Here is a 15,490-nt window from a genome sequence, read left to right as displayed (position 1 = left end):
AAGGTGGACGTGGAGGAAGCTGTACCAGTCCTCAAGTGCCCAGTCGCCCCGTCACATCTGACTCTTTGCAACCCCGTGGACTGTACCTGCCAGGCTCCTCTGTCCACGGGACTTCCCAGGCAAGAATACTGGAGTGGGTTGCCATGCCCTCCTCTGAAAGATCGTCTCAACCGAGGGATGGAACCCGAGTCTCCTGCATCTCCCGCATGGGTAGGCGGATTCTTTACCACTGAGGCACCTGGGAAGCCCTGAAGGGTATTGAGAGACCCTGTAATGTGAACAGGGGTTCAGTCACGGACTGAGCAGAGTAAGCACTCAGAAACACTTGTTGACATGAACTGAACTCAGTAGAGTCATATTCCAAGCCGGACCTAAAGTAACCCTTAGAGACATTCCGTTTCTAATCACAGAGCGACCCCTGCAGGGTGGTTTAGGACACAGAAGGACAGGATAGAAGATAGAATCAAAGATCCAAGAGATTATCTGGACTCTTTCTCCCCAAGTGGGCTTGACCTGGGTTCGACCTCTGGGTTGGGAAGATCCCCGGGAAAAGGAAATGGCTACCTACTCCAGTATTCTTACCTGGAGAATTCCATGGACAGAGGAACCTGGCAGGCTACATACAGTCCACGGATCACAAAAGTTGTACACGACTGAGCCACTTTCACTTCTCCTCAAGTGGAGTGAATTTAAAATGTTTATTTAGTCTGAGTTTTCACCAATTAGAAATCTTCTGTAGGAGGCAAATCTCTGAGCGTCAGTCAAAAGAGTGATGCAAGCCGCTGTAACAGCCACAAAAATGAAAGTCGCTCAGTCATGTCCGGCTTTTTGCGACCCCATGGACTATCAGTATCTTTATCCATCAGAGGGCAGACAGAATAAAAACCACAATCACAGAAAACTAATCTAATTGATCACATGGATCACAGCCTTGTCTAACTCAATGAAACCATGAGCCATGCCGTGTAGGGCCACCCAAGGTGCACGGGTCATGGTGGAAAGTTCTGACAACACGTGGTCCACTGGAGAAGGAAATGGCAAACCACTTCAGTGTTCTTGCCTTGAGAACCCCATGAACAGTATGAAAAGACAAAAAGATAGGACACTGAAAGATGAACTCCCCAGGTCAGTAGGTGCCCAGTGAGATGGTTGGATGGCATCACTGACTCAATGGACATGAATTTGAGCAAGCTCGAGGAGTTGGTGATGGACAGGGAAGCCTGGCATTCTGCAGCCCATGAGGTTGCAAAGAGTTGGACACAACTGAGCGACTGAACTGAACTGGACTATACAATCCATGGAATTCTCCAGGCCAGGATACTGGAGTGGGTAGCCACTCTCTTCTCCAGGGCATCTTCCCAACCCAGGGATTGAGCCCAGGTCTCCCACATTGCAGGCAGATTCTTTTACCAGCTGAGCCACCAGGGAAGCCCAAGAATACTGGAGTGGGTAGCCTATCCCTTTTCCAGCGGATCTTCCCGACCCGTGAATAGAACTGGGATCTCTTTCATTGCAAGCAGATCCTTTTCCAGCTGAGCTACCAACCACAATCACAACAGTAAACTGTGTGGCGTGGCCACGGGGGCCAGATTAAGATGGTATCTGTCGCAGTCACACGCTGTCCCCCCTCCCTGCCCCCACCCCATGAATCTCTAAGGGATGCTTTTCCCAGTGGAGACTGCCCATCAGGATGGCAACCCCTTGGGAGCCCTTAATATCACCTCCTGACAGTGGGTCTCAGCCGAGACCATCCGAGATGGTCTAACAGCATCAGGGAAGGGGCTGCCTCTCCACATCTTTCCCCAGGAGTCTTGTTAATCCACACATTTGCCCAACTTCCTTCCAGGAAGCTCTGCATACCAAAGGACGTGGGGAAAGGCAATCTCTGCAAGACAGATATGTTTCTAATTTATTTTATAGCTTTCCTCCAGGGACCCCGCGGGTACATTCCTCATAATTGCATCAGGAAGAGTGGCAACCTGGTGACTCTTCGCTGAACAAAGATCTGCTTGAGGGTGCTGTGTTCAGAAATTCCTCAACCCACATTTGACTGGACTTCATATTTTAAGTTGTATTAGTCAAAAATTAGGCAATGTATTATACAATCAAAAAACTCAAAATTTACAGGCGAATATACAGTGAAAATCAGGGTCCTTATTCTTCCTGTCTCTAGTCATCCAGAAGTAACATTAGTATTTCTTTTATTTCTTCCCTTTTGATTACAGAACACACATCCGAAGTGGTAAAGAATCCGCCTGCAGTGCAGAGACACGGGTTCGATCCCTGGGTCGGGAAGATCCCCTGGAGAAGGAAATGCCACCCACTCCAGGAGTCTTGCCTGGGAAATCCCATGGACAGAGGAGCCTGGTGGACTGTAGTCCATGAGGTCACAAAAGAGTCGGATACAGGTGAGCAACTAAACGACAGCAATATGTGTATGGATGATATAGACCACGACGTATGACATGCATATACACATATATGACATGATCATATGTGTCTGAACTTCAGTTCCGTTTTCTTATCTGTAAAATGGAAAACAGCCCTAGAAATCTTTGTGGTGGAGATAAAATGAAAGAGCAGGGTGCCTAAATGACTTAACACGGCAGCAATCAATGCAGCTGATATAAACCCCACCCCTGCCCCTGGAGTTAGTCCCGTCACCCTTTTCTCCCCAGTCCTCCAAGACAAACCGTCATCCCCTAAACCGGCCTCTGCTCATCCTTCTTACTGTCAAGCAAGTGACGCAGAGCCTTGACCTGAAAGGAGGACTCCGTTGACCCTGCTTCATCGCCTCCTCAGGGAACTGGAGGAGTCTGGGGTGGGGGGAATCCTTTATCCATAAGAGAGCCAACCACTGCTCCTGCCTCCGCCTCCAAGACACAGAAAAAATAAAATTAAAGGAAAAAAAGAATAGTTTGCTGTGGGAAAATAGTTTTGAAATGCTAATTGATGCAGTCTTGTCGCTCCTGGCGTTTCCTTCTAATCCATTAGATCCACTGGGTTTCCTGCCCTTAGGGAAGTCGGGGCACCGCAAAAAAAGCAGAGGATAAAGGGTGCTTGCCTTTGTGGTTCCAAAACCATCAAGGCTTTGTTGAAAGAGGAAGAAATGTGCCCAGACCACAGATCTGAGGGAGAGAGAGGAGGGAGGGAAAGCTTTCCAGCCTCAGACCAGAGAAGGGAGGTCTGGATGGGGGTGGGAGAAGGAAGATTTGCGGGGGCAAGGGTGGGACCCTGATTTGGGGTTGTCCAGAGAACCAGCAGCTCTGCAGTTCAAATTGAAGCAGCCACGGACCCACTGAGGCAGGGAGGTACGAGCTCTTGAAACGTGCTCATTCTAAATAAAGACGGGCTGTGAGGCTAAGAAGACTTGATACAAATAAGAGGATGTATTTAGAATATCTCCTTAATAACACAATGATTACATCTTGACATGATAATATTGGGGGTATACTGTGTTTGAACATATTGCTAAAATCAATTTCACTTGCTTCTTTTCCTTCCATCTTTGCTTCTAGAGCAAGGGGTGAGCTGAGGATTACTCACAGGGTGGAACATTTTACAGAAGTGAAACAAATTGGCTTCTTTGTTTCAGAGACGAGGAGCCACAGGCCAGAGAGATGAACCCGAAATGATAAACCCCACTCAGATAGGTAACGGAAAATCTGAATCTTGCGTCCTGGGATCTTAGTGCTTAGGAAAAAAAAAACAAAAACAATCTTTATTATCTTAAAACATTTTCAAATTTACAGAAAAATTCTGAAAATGGTACATAACACCCCTATATATCCTTTATCCGGATTCACCCTTCAAAAAAAACCCATTTTGCCACATTCTTTTTTTTCTTCCATTTACACAACATTTTCCTGAATCATCTGTGTGTAGGTTGCTTATATGACCTCTTTTGGACTCAGCCTGCTGCAGCCAGATGCCCTTCTCGTGTCTTGGGATCCCAGTGGCGTCCGATAAAGCCCTTCCCCAGTTGTGTCTTGCCTTTGAGAGTCCCCTTCAAAATACAGCGTTGTGTTTGGCACGGGCTAGCTGTATGGTAAATATTCGCAGTATTAAACGTGAGTGAAAGTGTTCAGGTATTTTCTGATTTTTTGCAACTGTATGGGCAAGAATACTGCAGTGGGTTGCCATTCCCTTCTCCAGAGGATCTTCCTGACCCAGGGATGGAACCTGGGTCTCCTGCATTGCAGGCAGATTCTTTACCGTTTGAGCCAGCAGGGAAAGGGAAGGAAGCAGTATTGAGTAATGTTAGGTTAATCGAATATTCAGGCTTCCCAGGTGGCGCCAGTGGTAAAGGGCCCGCCTGCCAATGCAGGAAACATAAGAGGCCAGTCCCTGTTCTTGCCTGGAGAATCCCACGGACAGAGGAGCCTGGCGAGCGGCAGTCCCGGGGGTCACACACGATCAGACATGACTGAAGGCACTTAGCGCACGCAGCACACCTGGTCTAAGGGGCTGAAAGGTACTTCTAAATTAGCCAGAGTCCTTTAGAAAGATGACGCAGGGCTGACTCACTCAAGGTTAAGAAAATGACTTTAAAACTGTTTTCCTGCCCCCGCCCCCAAACCACGTGTTTTTAAATCTGGCTCGGCAGCAAGTTGGTTGCATAAACCCTCAGCACTGGAGCAAGGAAGGAGGACTGGACAGCTGTCTGTCTCCACCTTGTGGCCATATTTGGAATCACACATTTTGCACACCAAGCCCATTTTCATTGCTCCAGCCAGTCTCTCAAGGCAGAAGAAATTCTGTACTTTCCGGATCAGTGCCGCTGAGAAGGGGCAGGGCTTGAAGGAGGAGACAGGACAGGACAACGCCCACTCAGCTTTGCAACGCCTCCATTGCCACTCCCATCCCTTGGATGTCACTCTGCTGAAAGCAAAGTGGATTCCTCAACTTCGGCTTCTCTTGTTTGGTACCCAGCTGCCTTCTCCCAGTCCCTGGATCGTCCCCAGGCTGACTTCAGCAGGTCACAGGGAAGGGCAGTCACACCTCCTGTGGCTGATGGGTCTGCGGTCAGACAGAGCAGGTCTTAGGTCTCACCTCTGCCCAGACCCGCTCCAGGATCTGTGACTGTCCCCCAAGGTCACTGAGACAGTTTTCTCATCCAGCAACGGCCCAGTGGCCCTTTAGGGCTTTCAGCCTCACCAGGCTCAGAAGCAAGCTCTTTTTTCTTTTTAAATAATAACTATTTATTTATGGCTGGGTTCTGTCTTCACAGTAGCATGCAGGATTTTAGTCTGCAGACCAGAGATCGATCCTGTGTCTCCTGAATTGGAAGATGGAGTCTCAGCCATTGGATGGCTGGGAAGTCCCAGCAAGTTCTTAAAGGCTCCTTCCACCCTGCCTGTCTGCCATCCACTTTGTTTGATCGCCTCTGAGACTCCCTCCAGGCAGGCTTGACCTGGATTCTCAGTGTCTCAATTGTTGTTCAGTTGTTCAGTTGCTCAGTTTTGTCCGACTCTTTGCGACCCCATGGACCGCAGCACGCCAGGCCTCCCTGTCCCTCACCATCTCCCGGAGTTTGCCCAGGTTCATTTCCATTGCATCGGGGATGCCATCCAACCATCTCATCCTCTGACGCCCTCTTCTCCTTCCGCCTCAATCTTTTCTGGCATCAGGGACTTTTCTAATGAGTCATCTTTTCACATCAGATGCCCAAAATACTGGAGCTTCAGCTTCAGCATCAGTCCTTCCAGTGAGTATTCAGGGTTGATCTCCCTTAAGATTGACTTGGAGAAGGCAATGGCACCCCACTCCAGTGCTCTTGCCTGGAAAATCCCATGGACAGAGGAGTCTGGTAGGCTTCCGTCCATGGGGTCACGAAGAGTCAGACACGACTGAGCGACTTCACTTTCACTTTTCACTTTCATGCATTGGAGAAGGAAATGGCAACCCACCCCAGTGGCAACCCACTACAGTACTCTTGCCTGGAGAATCCCAGGGACAGCAGGGCCTGGTGGGCTGCCGTCTATGGGGTCGCACAGAGTCGGACACGACTGAAGTGACTTAGCAGCAGCAGCAGCAAGATTGACTGGCTTGATCTCCTTGCTGTCCAAGGGACTTTCAGGAGTCTTCTCCAGCACCACAGTTCAAAGGCATCAATTCTTTGGCTTTCTGCCTTCTTTCCGGTCCAGCTCTCACAACCGTACGTGACCACTGGGAGGACCGTAGCCTTGCCTGAGTTACTTGTCTGAAAGTCACTGGCTGCCATTTCTTTGCTATAACACTCTTCCCAGAACCTTTGAATTTGACCCTCAGGACTCTTGCCCTCTCCTTATAGGCTGCGAATCTGGGCCATCTGGAGCAAATGAGTCCATAACACACCCTAAAGCCCGGGCCAAGGGCAGACCCTGGGTTCCCATGTGACTGGAGGAAAAGTGTAAAAACCAAATGACAGTGCTCTTAGAATTGTTTAGAGACGTCACGTGGACGCACCAAATAGAGGCCTTGAACCAAAGAACATTCTCCCTGTAAAAGACTTACCTTCCTCCCTCTCCCTTTCCTCCCTTCCTTTCTTCCTTCTGTCTTCCTTTCTCTTTCTTTCTTCCTCCTTCCCTCCCTCCCTTCCCGTCCTTTCTCTTTATCAGTAATTGTTAAGCAAATCTGCAAGGCCAAGATCTTTATTTTAATAGTTTCAGGTGGGAGCATAGCTAGTCACCCTTAAAAGGTAAAACCCAACAGCCCAGGTTGGTTGATTTCTGTGATGAAACAGCCCAGTCAACCTCAGCTGCCTTATGCAAGCTGTAATAACGTGTATTTACAAGTAACACATTAAAACAAGTGTAAGGATGCTGGCTGCACCAGCCAGGCAACTAACTGTTTAATAAGTGAAGTGAAGTGAACTTTTAAATAACCGATGTTGGCATCGGTTCATTAGTGTGTTAGTTCAGTTCAGTTCAGTTGCTCAGACGTGCCCAACTCTGCAACCCCATGGACTGCAGCACACCAGGCTCCCTGTCCATCACCAACTCCTGGAGTTCACTCAAACTCATGTCCATTGAGTCGTTGATGCCATCCAGCCATCTCATCCTCTGTCATCCCCTTCTCCTCCTGCCTTCAATCTTTCCCAGCATCAGGGTCTTTTCCAATGAGTTGGTTCTTCACCTCAGGTGGCCAAAGTATTGAAGTTTCAGCTTCAGCATCAGTCCGTCCAGTGAATATTCAGGAATAATTGCCTTTAGGATGGACTGGTTGGATCTCCTTGCAGTCCAAGGGGCTCTCAAGAGTCTTCTCCAACACCACAGTTCAAAAGCATCAGTTCTTCGGGGCTCAGCTTGCTTTATAGTCCAACTCTCACATCCATACATGACCACTGGAAAAACCATAGCCTTGACTGCATGGACCTTTGTCAGCAAAGTAACGTCTCTTCTTTCTAATATGCTGTCTAGGTTGGTCATAGCTTTTCTTTCATGGCTTCAGTCACCATCTGCAGTGATTTTTGGAGCCCCCCAAAGTAAAATCCCTCACTGTTTCCATTGTTTCCCCATCTATTTGTCATCGTTAGTGTGTGCAGGTGGCTAAATCTGGAAGGCAAGTGAAGAGGAGAAAGGAAGGTTATAAAGGAGCAGGGAGCTTGGATTGACGAGGGTCTCTAAGCATCTAACACTCAATAAACTGAATTCAAGGTGAAAGTCACCATCAAGACTCGTAGATGCAGAGAACAAATAAGTGGCTACCAGTGGGGAGAGGGGAGAGGGAGGGGCAAGATGAGGGCAGGGGATTAAGAGATACAAACTTCTATGTATAAAATAAATAGGCTACAGAGATCTATTGCACAGCACAGAGAACAGAGCCACCATTCTATAATAACTATAAATGGAGTATAACCTTTAAAACTTGTGTCACGGGTTCCCTGGTGGCTCAGTGGTAAAGAATCTGCCTGCCAATGCAGGAGACTCAGGTTCAATCCCTGATCCGGGAAGATCCCACAGACCGCAGAGCAACCAAGCCCGTTATAGCACAACTATTGAGCCTGTGCCCTGCTGCAAGAGAAGCCGCTACAATGAGAAGCCCGCACGCCGCAAGCACAGGGCAGCCCCCGCTCGCCACAGCTGAGAAAAAAGCCCGCAAAGCAATGAAGACCCAGCACAGCCAAAAATAAATAAACAAATTATTTTTGGAAAAAAACCTTGTGAATTGCTATATGCACCCCCATAACAGATAACGTTGTACATCAACTATACTCCCTAAAAAGGAAGTCACTGCGGATGGTCAGCTGACTAAGCAGCTCTTCACTTCTGCAGAAGCAGAACCATCTTCACAAAGTGGGAGGGGGTCAGACACGGACTACACTCCCCAGATCATCAAACTTGTGCGCTGTCAGCTGACCCAAAGGATGTGGGGCCAGGAGAAAGGGCTGCATAAAATTCTCTACAGATGTCAGAGAAAGAGCTCTCGGGCTTTCTATTCATGTCACAAGTGAAGTTGAAACAGTATCATCCTCGCTAAGACCAGAGCTGGACACTCAGCATCTTAGGATCAATTTGATGGGTGTGTGTGGGGGGGTGGGTGTGAGAGAGAGACAGACAGAGAGACAGAGAGAGAGACACACACACACACAGAGGTTCAAGACGGGAGAGATCAAAATTCCATCCATCCATCCTTGGCAGGCCATGTTTTTATACATGTGTATAAAATATATCTGTGATTGTAGCTGTTGAAAAAAATCCCATAAATGAAACTTTCTTTCTTTCTTTTTTTTTTTTAAGTCTTTATTGAATGTGCTACAATATTGCCTCTGTTTTATACTTTGGTTTTTTGGCCGTGAGGTATGTGAGATCCCAGCTCCCCGACCAGGGATCCAACCTGCACACCCGGCATTGGAAGACAAAGACTTAATTATTGGACCAGCACAGAAGTCCCTGGGAACTGTTTATTTCGATAGATATTGACAGGTTGCCCTTCAAAAGGCCTTGCCCTCTGACTTTCCCATTAAGAATACCCAGCAGAGCCCATTTCCCTTCACTCTTGCCCATCTTGGATATTTTCAAATCTCTATTTTAATTTTCGTGTGATTGGAGATAATTCTATCAATTTGCATTCCCTTACTTAGGAGTGACGTCAAACCCATTTTCCCGTGTAGTGACCTTGTCATTTTCTTTTCCTGTGGTCTTCGCACCCTGCTCTGGAGTGGCAGACCCATGCATGCAGGGAGCACAGCCCAAGTTCACGTGCCCAAGGAAACAGTCCACAGTCTCCATCGGGAGCTCTGGATGGAACCTGGCCAGGAAAGAGCGCCGATCACAGGACTTCCTGCCTTCCTGGGGCTCCGGCTTAGGCACCAACGTCCGCCCTCACCCTTGTCACTGAAGCATCTTTCTTCCTGGGTACAGACCTCCAAGGGGTCAAGCTCAGAAGGAGCTACTCTCTACCCATAGGTGTTTGAGGTACTAAGTCCTCCAACTCCAAATTTTTGCCTGGCAGAGGCAGCACAGCCTGGTCAGTGATTAGAGAGGCGCAGACCAGGTGTCAGGAAACGGGCCTCCTCTCCTAGCTCGGCATCATATGGGAAGTTGGGGCTGGCCGGGGTGGGATAGATCATGCGTCATCCATTTCACAGATGTTAAAACTGAGGCCCAAGGAGGTGAAGGGATGCACCCAAGCCTGCACTGTTTGGATTCTGGGCCAGGCTCTAAAGAGACCTGAGTCTATTCTTTTTTTTTTTTTTTTTTCTTTAATTGAAATACGGTTGATTTACAATGTTGTGTTCATTTCTGGTGGACAGCAAACTGAATTCCTTCACATATGTAGTGGGGTGGAGACTGGCCTTGCCCAGCAGCCAGAGTTATTGAGACAAATGGGGCGGTGGATGTTGTAAAATGGGGTTTGCACTGTTTGCACACGCAGTGTGTGTGTGCGTGTGTGTGCGTGTGGGTGTGTGCGTGTGGGTGTGTGCGTGTGGGTGTGTGACAATACGCTATCACTGACCTGTGACACCCCTTCCCACCCCTGATCCACGGGGTGGATGCTCTCTGACCTCCCTCCGTGAACTTTTCTCCTTGCTGCTGAATTTTAGGCTCAGCACAGCAATTTAGGCCCATCTAGTCAAAGGTCCATCTAGTCAAGGCTATGGTTTTTCCAGTGGTCATGTATGGATGTGAGAGTTGGGACTATAAAGAAATCTGAGTGCCAAAGAATTGATGCTTTTGAACTGTGGTGTTGAAGACTCTTGAGAGTCCCTTGGACTGCAAGGAGATCCAACCAGTCCATCCTAAAGGAAATCACTCCTGAATATTCATTGGACGAACTGATGCTGAAGCTGAAACTCCAATACTTTGGCCACCTGATGCGAAGAACAAACTCACTGGAAAATACCCTGATGCTGGGAAAGATTGAAGGCAGGAGGAGAAGGGGATGACAGAGGATGAGATGGTTGGATGGCATCACCGACGCGATGGACATGAGTTTGAGTAAGCTCCGGGAGTTGGTAATGGACAGGGAGGCCTGGTGTGCTGCAGTCCATGGGGTTGCAAAGAGTTGGACATGAGTGAGCAACTGAACTGACAGCAGTTTAAGTGGGGAGTGTGGGAGTGATGCTGAGATGAGATCAAGGAGAATGCATGTGAGCAGCTTGAGGATCCAGACCCAGCAGACAGAAGGACGCACCGGTCCCCTTGGGATCGCTCTGCCTCATGAAGTGGGCCATGGGGACCCTGGGGTTTCGTCTGGCTGGACCAATCTCCCCACATGCGTCTGAAGAGGATGAATGTAGAAGACGGTGCGGAGGCCTCCTCGTGTTACATGCCTTGGGTGAATTTACCCAGGCCTGATCCTCATCCTTGGCCTGTGAAGAAAGCTGAGCGCCGAAGAATTGATGCGTTTGAACTGTGGTGTTGGAGAAGACTCTTGAGAGTCCCCTGGGCTGCAAGGAGTTCCAACCAGTCCATTCTGAAGGAGATCAGCCCTGGGATTTCTTTGGAGGGAATGATGCTAAAGCTGAAACTCCAATACTTTGGCCACATCATGCGAAGAGTTGACTCATTGGAAAAGACTCTGATGCTGGGAAGGATTGAGGGCAGGAGAAGGGGACGACAGAGGATGAGATGGCTGGATGGTATCACTGACTTGATGGATGTGAGTCTGAGTGAACTCCGGGAGTTGATGATGGACAGGGAGGCCTGGCATGCTGCGATTCACGGGGTCGCAAAGAGTCGGACACGACTGAGCAACTGAACTGAACTGAACCGATCCTCATCCTTGCAAATCTAGAACCCAGACTCCAGCCAGGCAAGCAGAGATGCTCAGACTCCACCACGGCTCAGCTCAAAGGATTCATTTGGGGGACAGTCCCTTCCGGAACCTGAATGTCTTGACCCCGCACCTCCAGGCAGGCTTCAGGGCCCCTCTCCAGTTATCTGGGGGGTCACCTAAATCATGAAATAGGCAGAAGGTAGTTCATAAGCCTGGGTTAGAGCTGGCGTCACTCCCCTGGGGCATCTCCTTCTGCGGCCAGGCTGGCCTCAAGTGGCCCTCATCGTCTCTATCTTTGTGTTCCAAATATTCTGCAGTTGGCATCATGTTCTTTGTTCAAATAGAGTTTCTCAACCTTGGCTCTGTTTATTTCCTTGGAGTGATTCACTTTTTATCTGTCTTCCAGGGTTAGCCTTTCTTAGCTAGATTTTTATTATTTTCTTTTGCTTTTTCCCTACTTTTATTATCATGAATTCTTTCTTCTCCTTTACCTTCTTCTTCGTATTTGCCCATCTCTTCCCCCCGACCCTTTCTTTTCTTCCTTTTTTTTTTTTTTTGGCCACACCATGCAGCATGTGGGATCTTAGTTCCATGACCAGGGATCGAATCCCCGCTCCTTGCATGGGAGGTGTGGATTCTTAACCACTGGACCTGTCGTGACAACCAAAAGCATCTCGGACATTGACAGATGTCCCCTGATTGTCTCCGGTTGAAAACTTCTGGTTTAAAGGCTTTGCTTGACTTATTACAGTTTGAAGTTGAGACTTCCCTGGCAGTCCAATGGTTAAGACTTCGTGCTTCCACTGCAGGGGGCCTGGGTTCGATCCCTGGTCAGGGAACTAAGAGTCCCACAAGCCGTGAGGTTTGTTCAGAGAAAATAAAAGTGAAGTCAGATCATGACATTGGTCTTTTGAGCCTGGCAAACATTCCATGTGTCTTTCTAAACTCCTCCTCCCTACCGCCCAACACTGAGTTTTATTTTAAATGAACTCCTCCTCACAGGGGCAGGCCCCCACTCTCGTACTGACACCCCCCACATTGTCATTTTCTCATTCTTGTATTTATTTACTAGATACCAGGTGGTGTCCACACTGGGGATGGAGAAATAGACGAGATAAGCACAGTTCCTGCTTCATGGCTTCCCTCTTCCTCATTCTGCTCATCAGCGCGGAGAAGAAGCACATGCGGGTGCCTGCCGTGCAGAGAGAGGGCTCAAGCTTTCTCGACGTTTAAGATGAAAAGCTGTCAGGAGACACTGTGTCTATATCTTCACTGCACACGGGACATTAGGAGGAGAGGGGCAGGGAAACCAGAGGCAGAAGGTCACACAGCGCAAGGACCACAGTCCACACATCCTGATCCCGCTGCAACGCTCTCTGTTTTTAAAAATATTTATCCGTCTTTGACTGTGCCAAGTCTTGCTTGCCACATGCGGGATCTTTGTTTCAGCGCTGGGGCTTCTCTCTAGCTGTGACTCGTGGACTCAGCAGTTGCGGCGAGTGGGCTTAGTTGCTCCGAGGCGTGTGGGATCTTAGATTCCTGACCAGGGATCAAACGCGGCTCCCCTGCATTGGCAGGCAGATTCTTAACCACTGGAGTGCCAGGGAAATCGCTGCCGTGCTTTTTGGCACTCATTATTCAGGCTTGAATGTGTTTGTCCTGAGAAGATCAACCCCCAGGCTTTCTCAGGGCACCTTAGGAACCCAGGCTTAGCAAATGATGTGCAAATCCAAGGTGTTTTTTTTTTTTTTTTAATCTAAAATCTTTATTTTGTAATCTGAAAGGGCCAAAAAGAGTTACCCAGGAGAGGAGAGACTAGAAAATCCTTACAGGATCCATCCTGATTTGTCCTCAGAAATTCTTGGCGTCTTAGTATGATGTTTGATCATCTTAACTCTCTCACCCAACCCTGTCCCTAGTCTCATGGCCCATCTTCCCGCCATCCTGAGAAGCCCACCCTTATCCATTTCCCCAAGCAGGGCTGGGGGCAGCCTCAGAATACTCCCTTTCCAGCTCTTGCGTGTCTTGATATAAAAACAGTAGCAAATCTCAATCTTATGTGGATTTTACCCCAGTGCCATTTAAATTTTTTCTGTTGGCCACCTTAAAAACACTTTTAAAAAGTTGAAATTAATTTTAGTAGTATTACCCGATACACTGGAGAAGACTCTTGAGAGTCCCTTGGACTGCAAGGAGATCCAACCAGTCTATCCTAAAGGAGATCAGTACTGGGTGTTCATTGGAAGGACTGATGCTGAAGCTGAAACTCCAATACTTTGGCCACCTGGTGCAAAGAGCTGACTCATTTGAAAAGACCCTGATGCTGGGAAAGATTGAGGGCAGGAGGAGAAGGGGACGACAGAGGATGAGATGGTTGGACGGCATCACCAACTCGATGGACATGGGTTTGGGTGGACTCCAGGAGTTAGTGATGGACAGGGAGGCCTGGCATGCTGCAGTCCATGGGGTTGCAAAGAGTCAGACACAACTGAGCGACTATGGAACTGAACTGACTCGATAGACTCAAAATATAATCATTTCAGCGGCATTGGAGATATTTTCAATTCTTTTTTCCACAGCGAGTCTTCAGCACCTAGTGTGCATTCAACACTTGCAGCGCACCTCGAGGCAGACCAGCTGCAACCTCACGAGCTCAGAAGCTGCAGGCGTCCTGCGGCCGCCATATTGGTCTGGATGCTGGTTACCTGGCTCCCAAGCCTCCAGCCCCGATCTCCTTGGTGTTTCTCTTTCCTCTAGTTTCTTCTCCCACCTCCTCCAGCTGTGTCTTAATTTCAAATATTAAAAGATGCAGCGGTGACAGAAAGCTCCGCCTACAGGGTTGAGAGCCTGATGCAAACCAGACTATGAGCTTTTGTCTTGGAAATGGAATAAGTAGAATGCAGGCAGAGTTGTGTTTCAACTACAGACAGTGTCCGTCCTCCTGACGCCCCATCACAGCCCCCTCCTGCCTCTGGCCGGCTGCCCTTCCCCTCCAAGGTTCCCACTTTTTCTCTTTGTGGTCAGGGCAATGCCCTAATGTCTTCAAAGCGGAGATTCTACCCATCTTTCTGGTTTGAGGACTAGGGTATGATTAGTGTTGGATTTTTTTTTCTTTCCCACATTTGCTTTATTGAGATTAGTTTGGAACTTCCCTGGTGGTCCAGTGGTTAAGAATGATCTTGCATTGCAAGGGTATGGGGGTTCGATCTCTGGTCTGGGAACTAAGAGCCCACATGTTGCGGAGCAACAGAGATGACTGGCATAGGAGGAGCGAGGGGGAGGGTAGTGTGCAGCAGCAAGGGGGTGGGAGAGGGCTGCTCAGAGGGACCCAGGCTCCAGGTCCCCTCGCTGCTAGCTCTCCCAACATGAGTGTGGGGGGAGCTCAGGAAAGCCCCCAGAGGCGCATCTGGGCTCCCCTTCTGGGAGGAACCTTGACTCCCAGCTTCACAGGAGGCAGGGTCCCCAGATAAGGACAGAAGCAAAGGCAGCCACGAGGATCTGGGAAGTTTGGGGCAGGTGGAGCAGAGCCAGGTGGACAAGCCAGCTGTGGAGAACGCAGTTGCAGAGAATAGGTGCATGAAGTGCTGAAAACTTACTCCTTTCGCCTCATTTACTAAGAAAACAGGGCTTCCCTAGTGGCTCAGATGATAAAGAATCTGCCTGCAGTGCAGGATACCAGCGTTCCATCCCTGGGTCAGGAAGACCCCCTGGAGACGGGCATGGCTACCCGCTCCAGTATTCTTGCCTAGAGAATCCCATGGACAGAGGAGCCTGGTGGGCTACAGTCCATAGGGTTGCACAGAGTCGGACGCAACTGAAGCAACTTAGCACACGCTCACTAGGGAAACATCATTCAGGATGCGTCCGTCATCAAGAAGAAAGCTCCCCGAGTCCTGGCTGGGGCTCCTGTTGCTTCTCCCTCCCCTGACTCGCTTCTTTCTGCTCTGGGTGAGCTTCCTCTGTGGTTGCACAGATGCTCAGATGTAAAGGCCCATGAATAGGAGCTCACAGCAAAGGAGAACTTGTGCTTTCCTCTAAAGAGCAACCCGCATCCGCTCTCTCTACCTCAGCCAACACTTGGTTACAGAACCCGCTAAAACCACACACGAGGAACCATCTGAGTCTCCAGCTATTGGAGGGCATGAGGGCTTGGGTACCAGGCTCCTGCTAGAAACACACTGGCTGGAAAATACCATCCCAGCTGTAGTGCTGACCTCCTTCATTTCTGTCTCTCTCCCTGCCCTGGAGAGTGGGCATCTTAGTCAAGTGTTGCCTGACTGCTTTCATC

Source organism: Ovis aries, chromosome 11 (assembly GCF_016772045.2).
Source record: "Ovis aries strain OAR_USU_Benz2616 breed Rambouillet chromosome 11, ARS-UI_Ramb_v3.0, whole genome shotgun sequence".
Taxonomy (NCBI): Eukaryota; Metazoa; Chordata; class Mammalia; order Artiodactyla; family Bovidae; genus Ovis; species Ovis aries.
Note: the sequence above shows the minus strand (reverse complement) of the source record.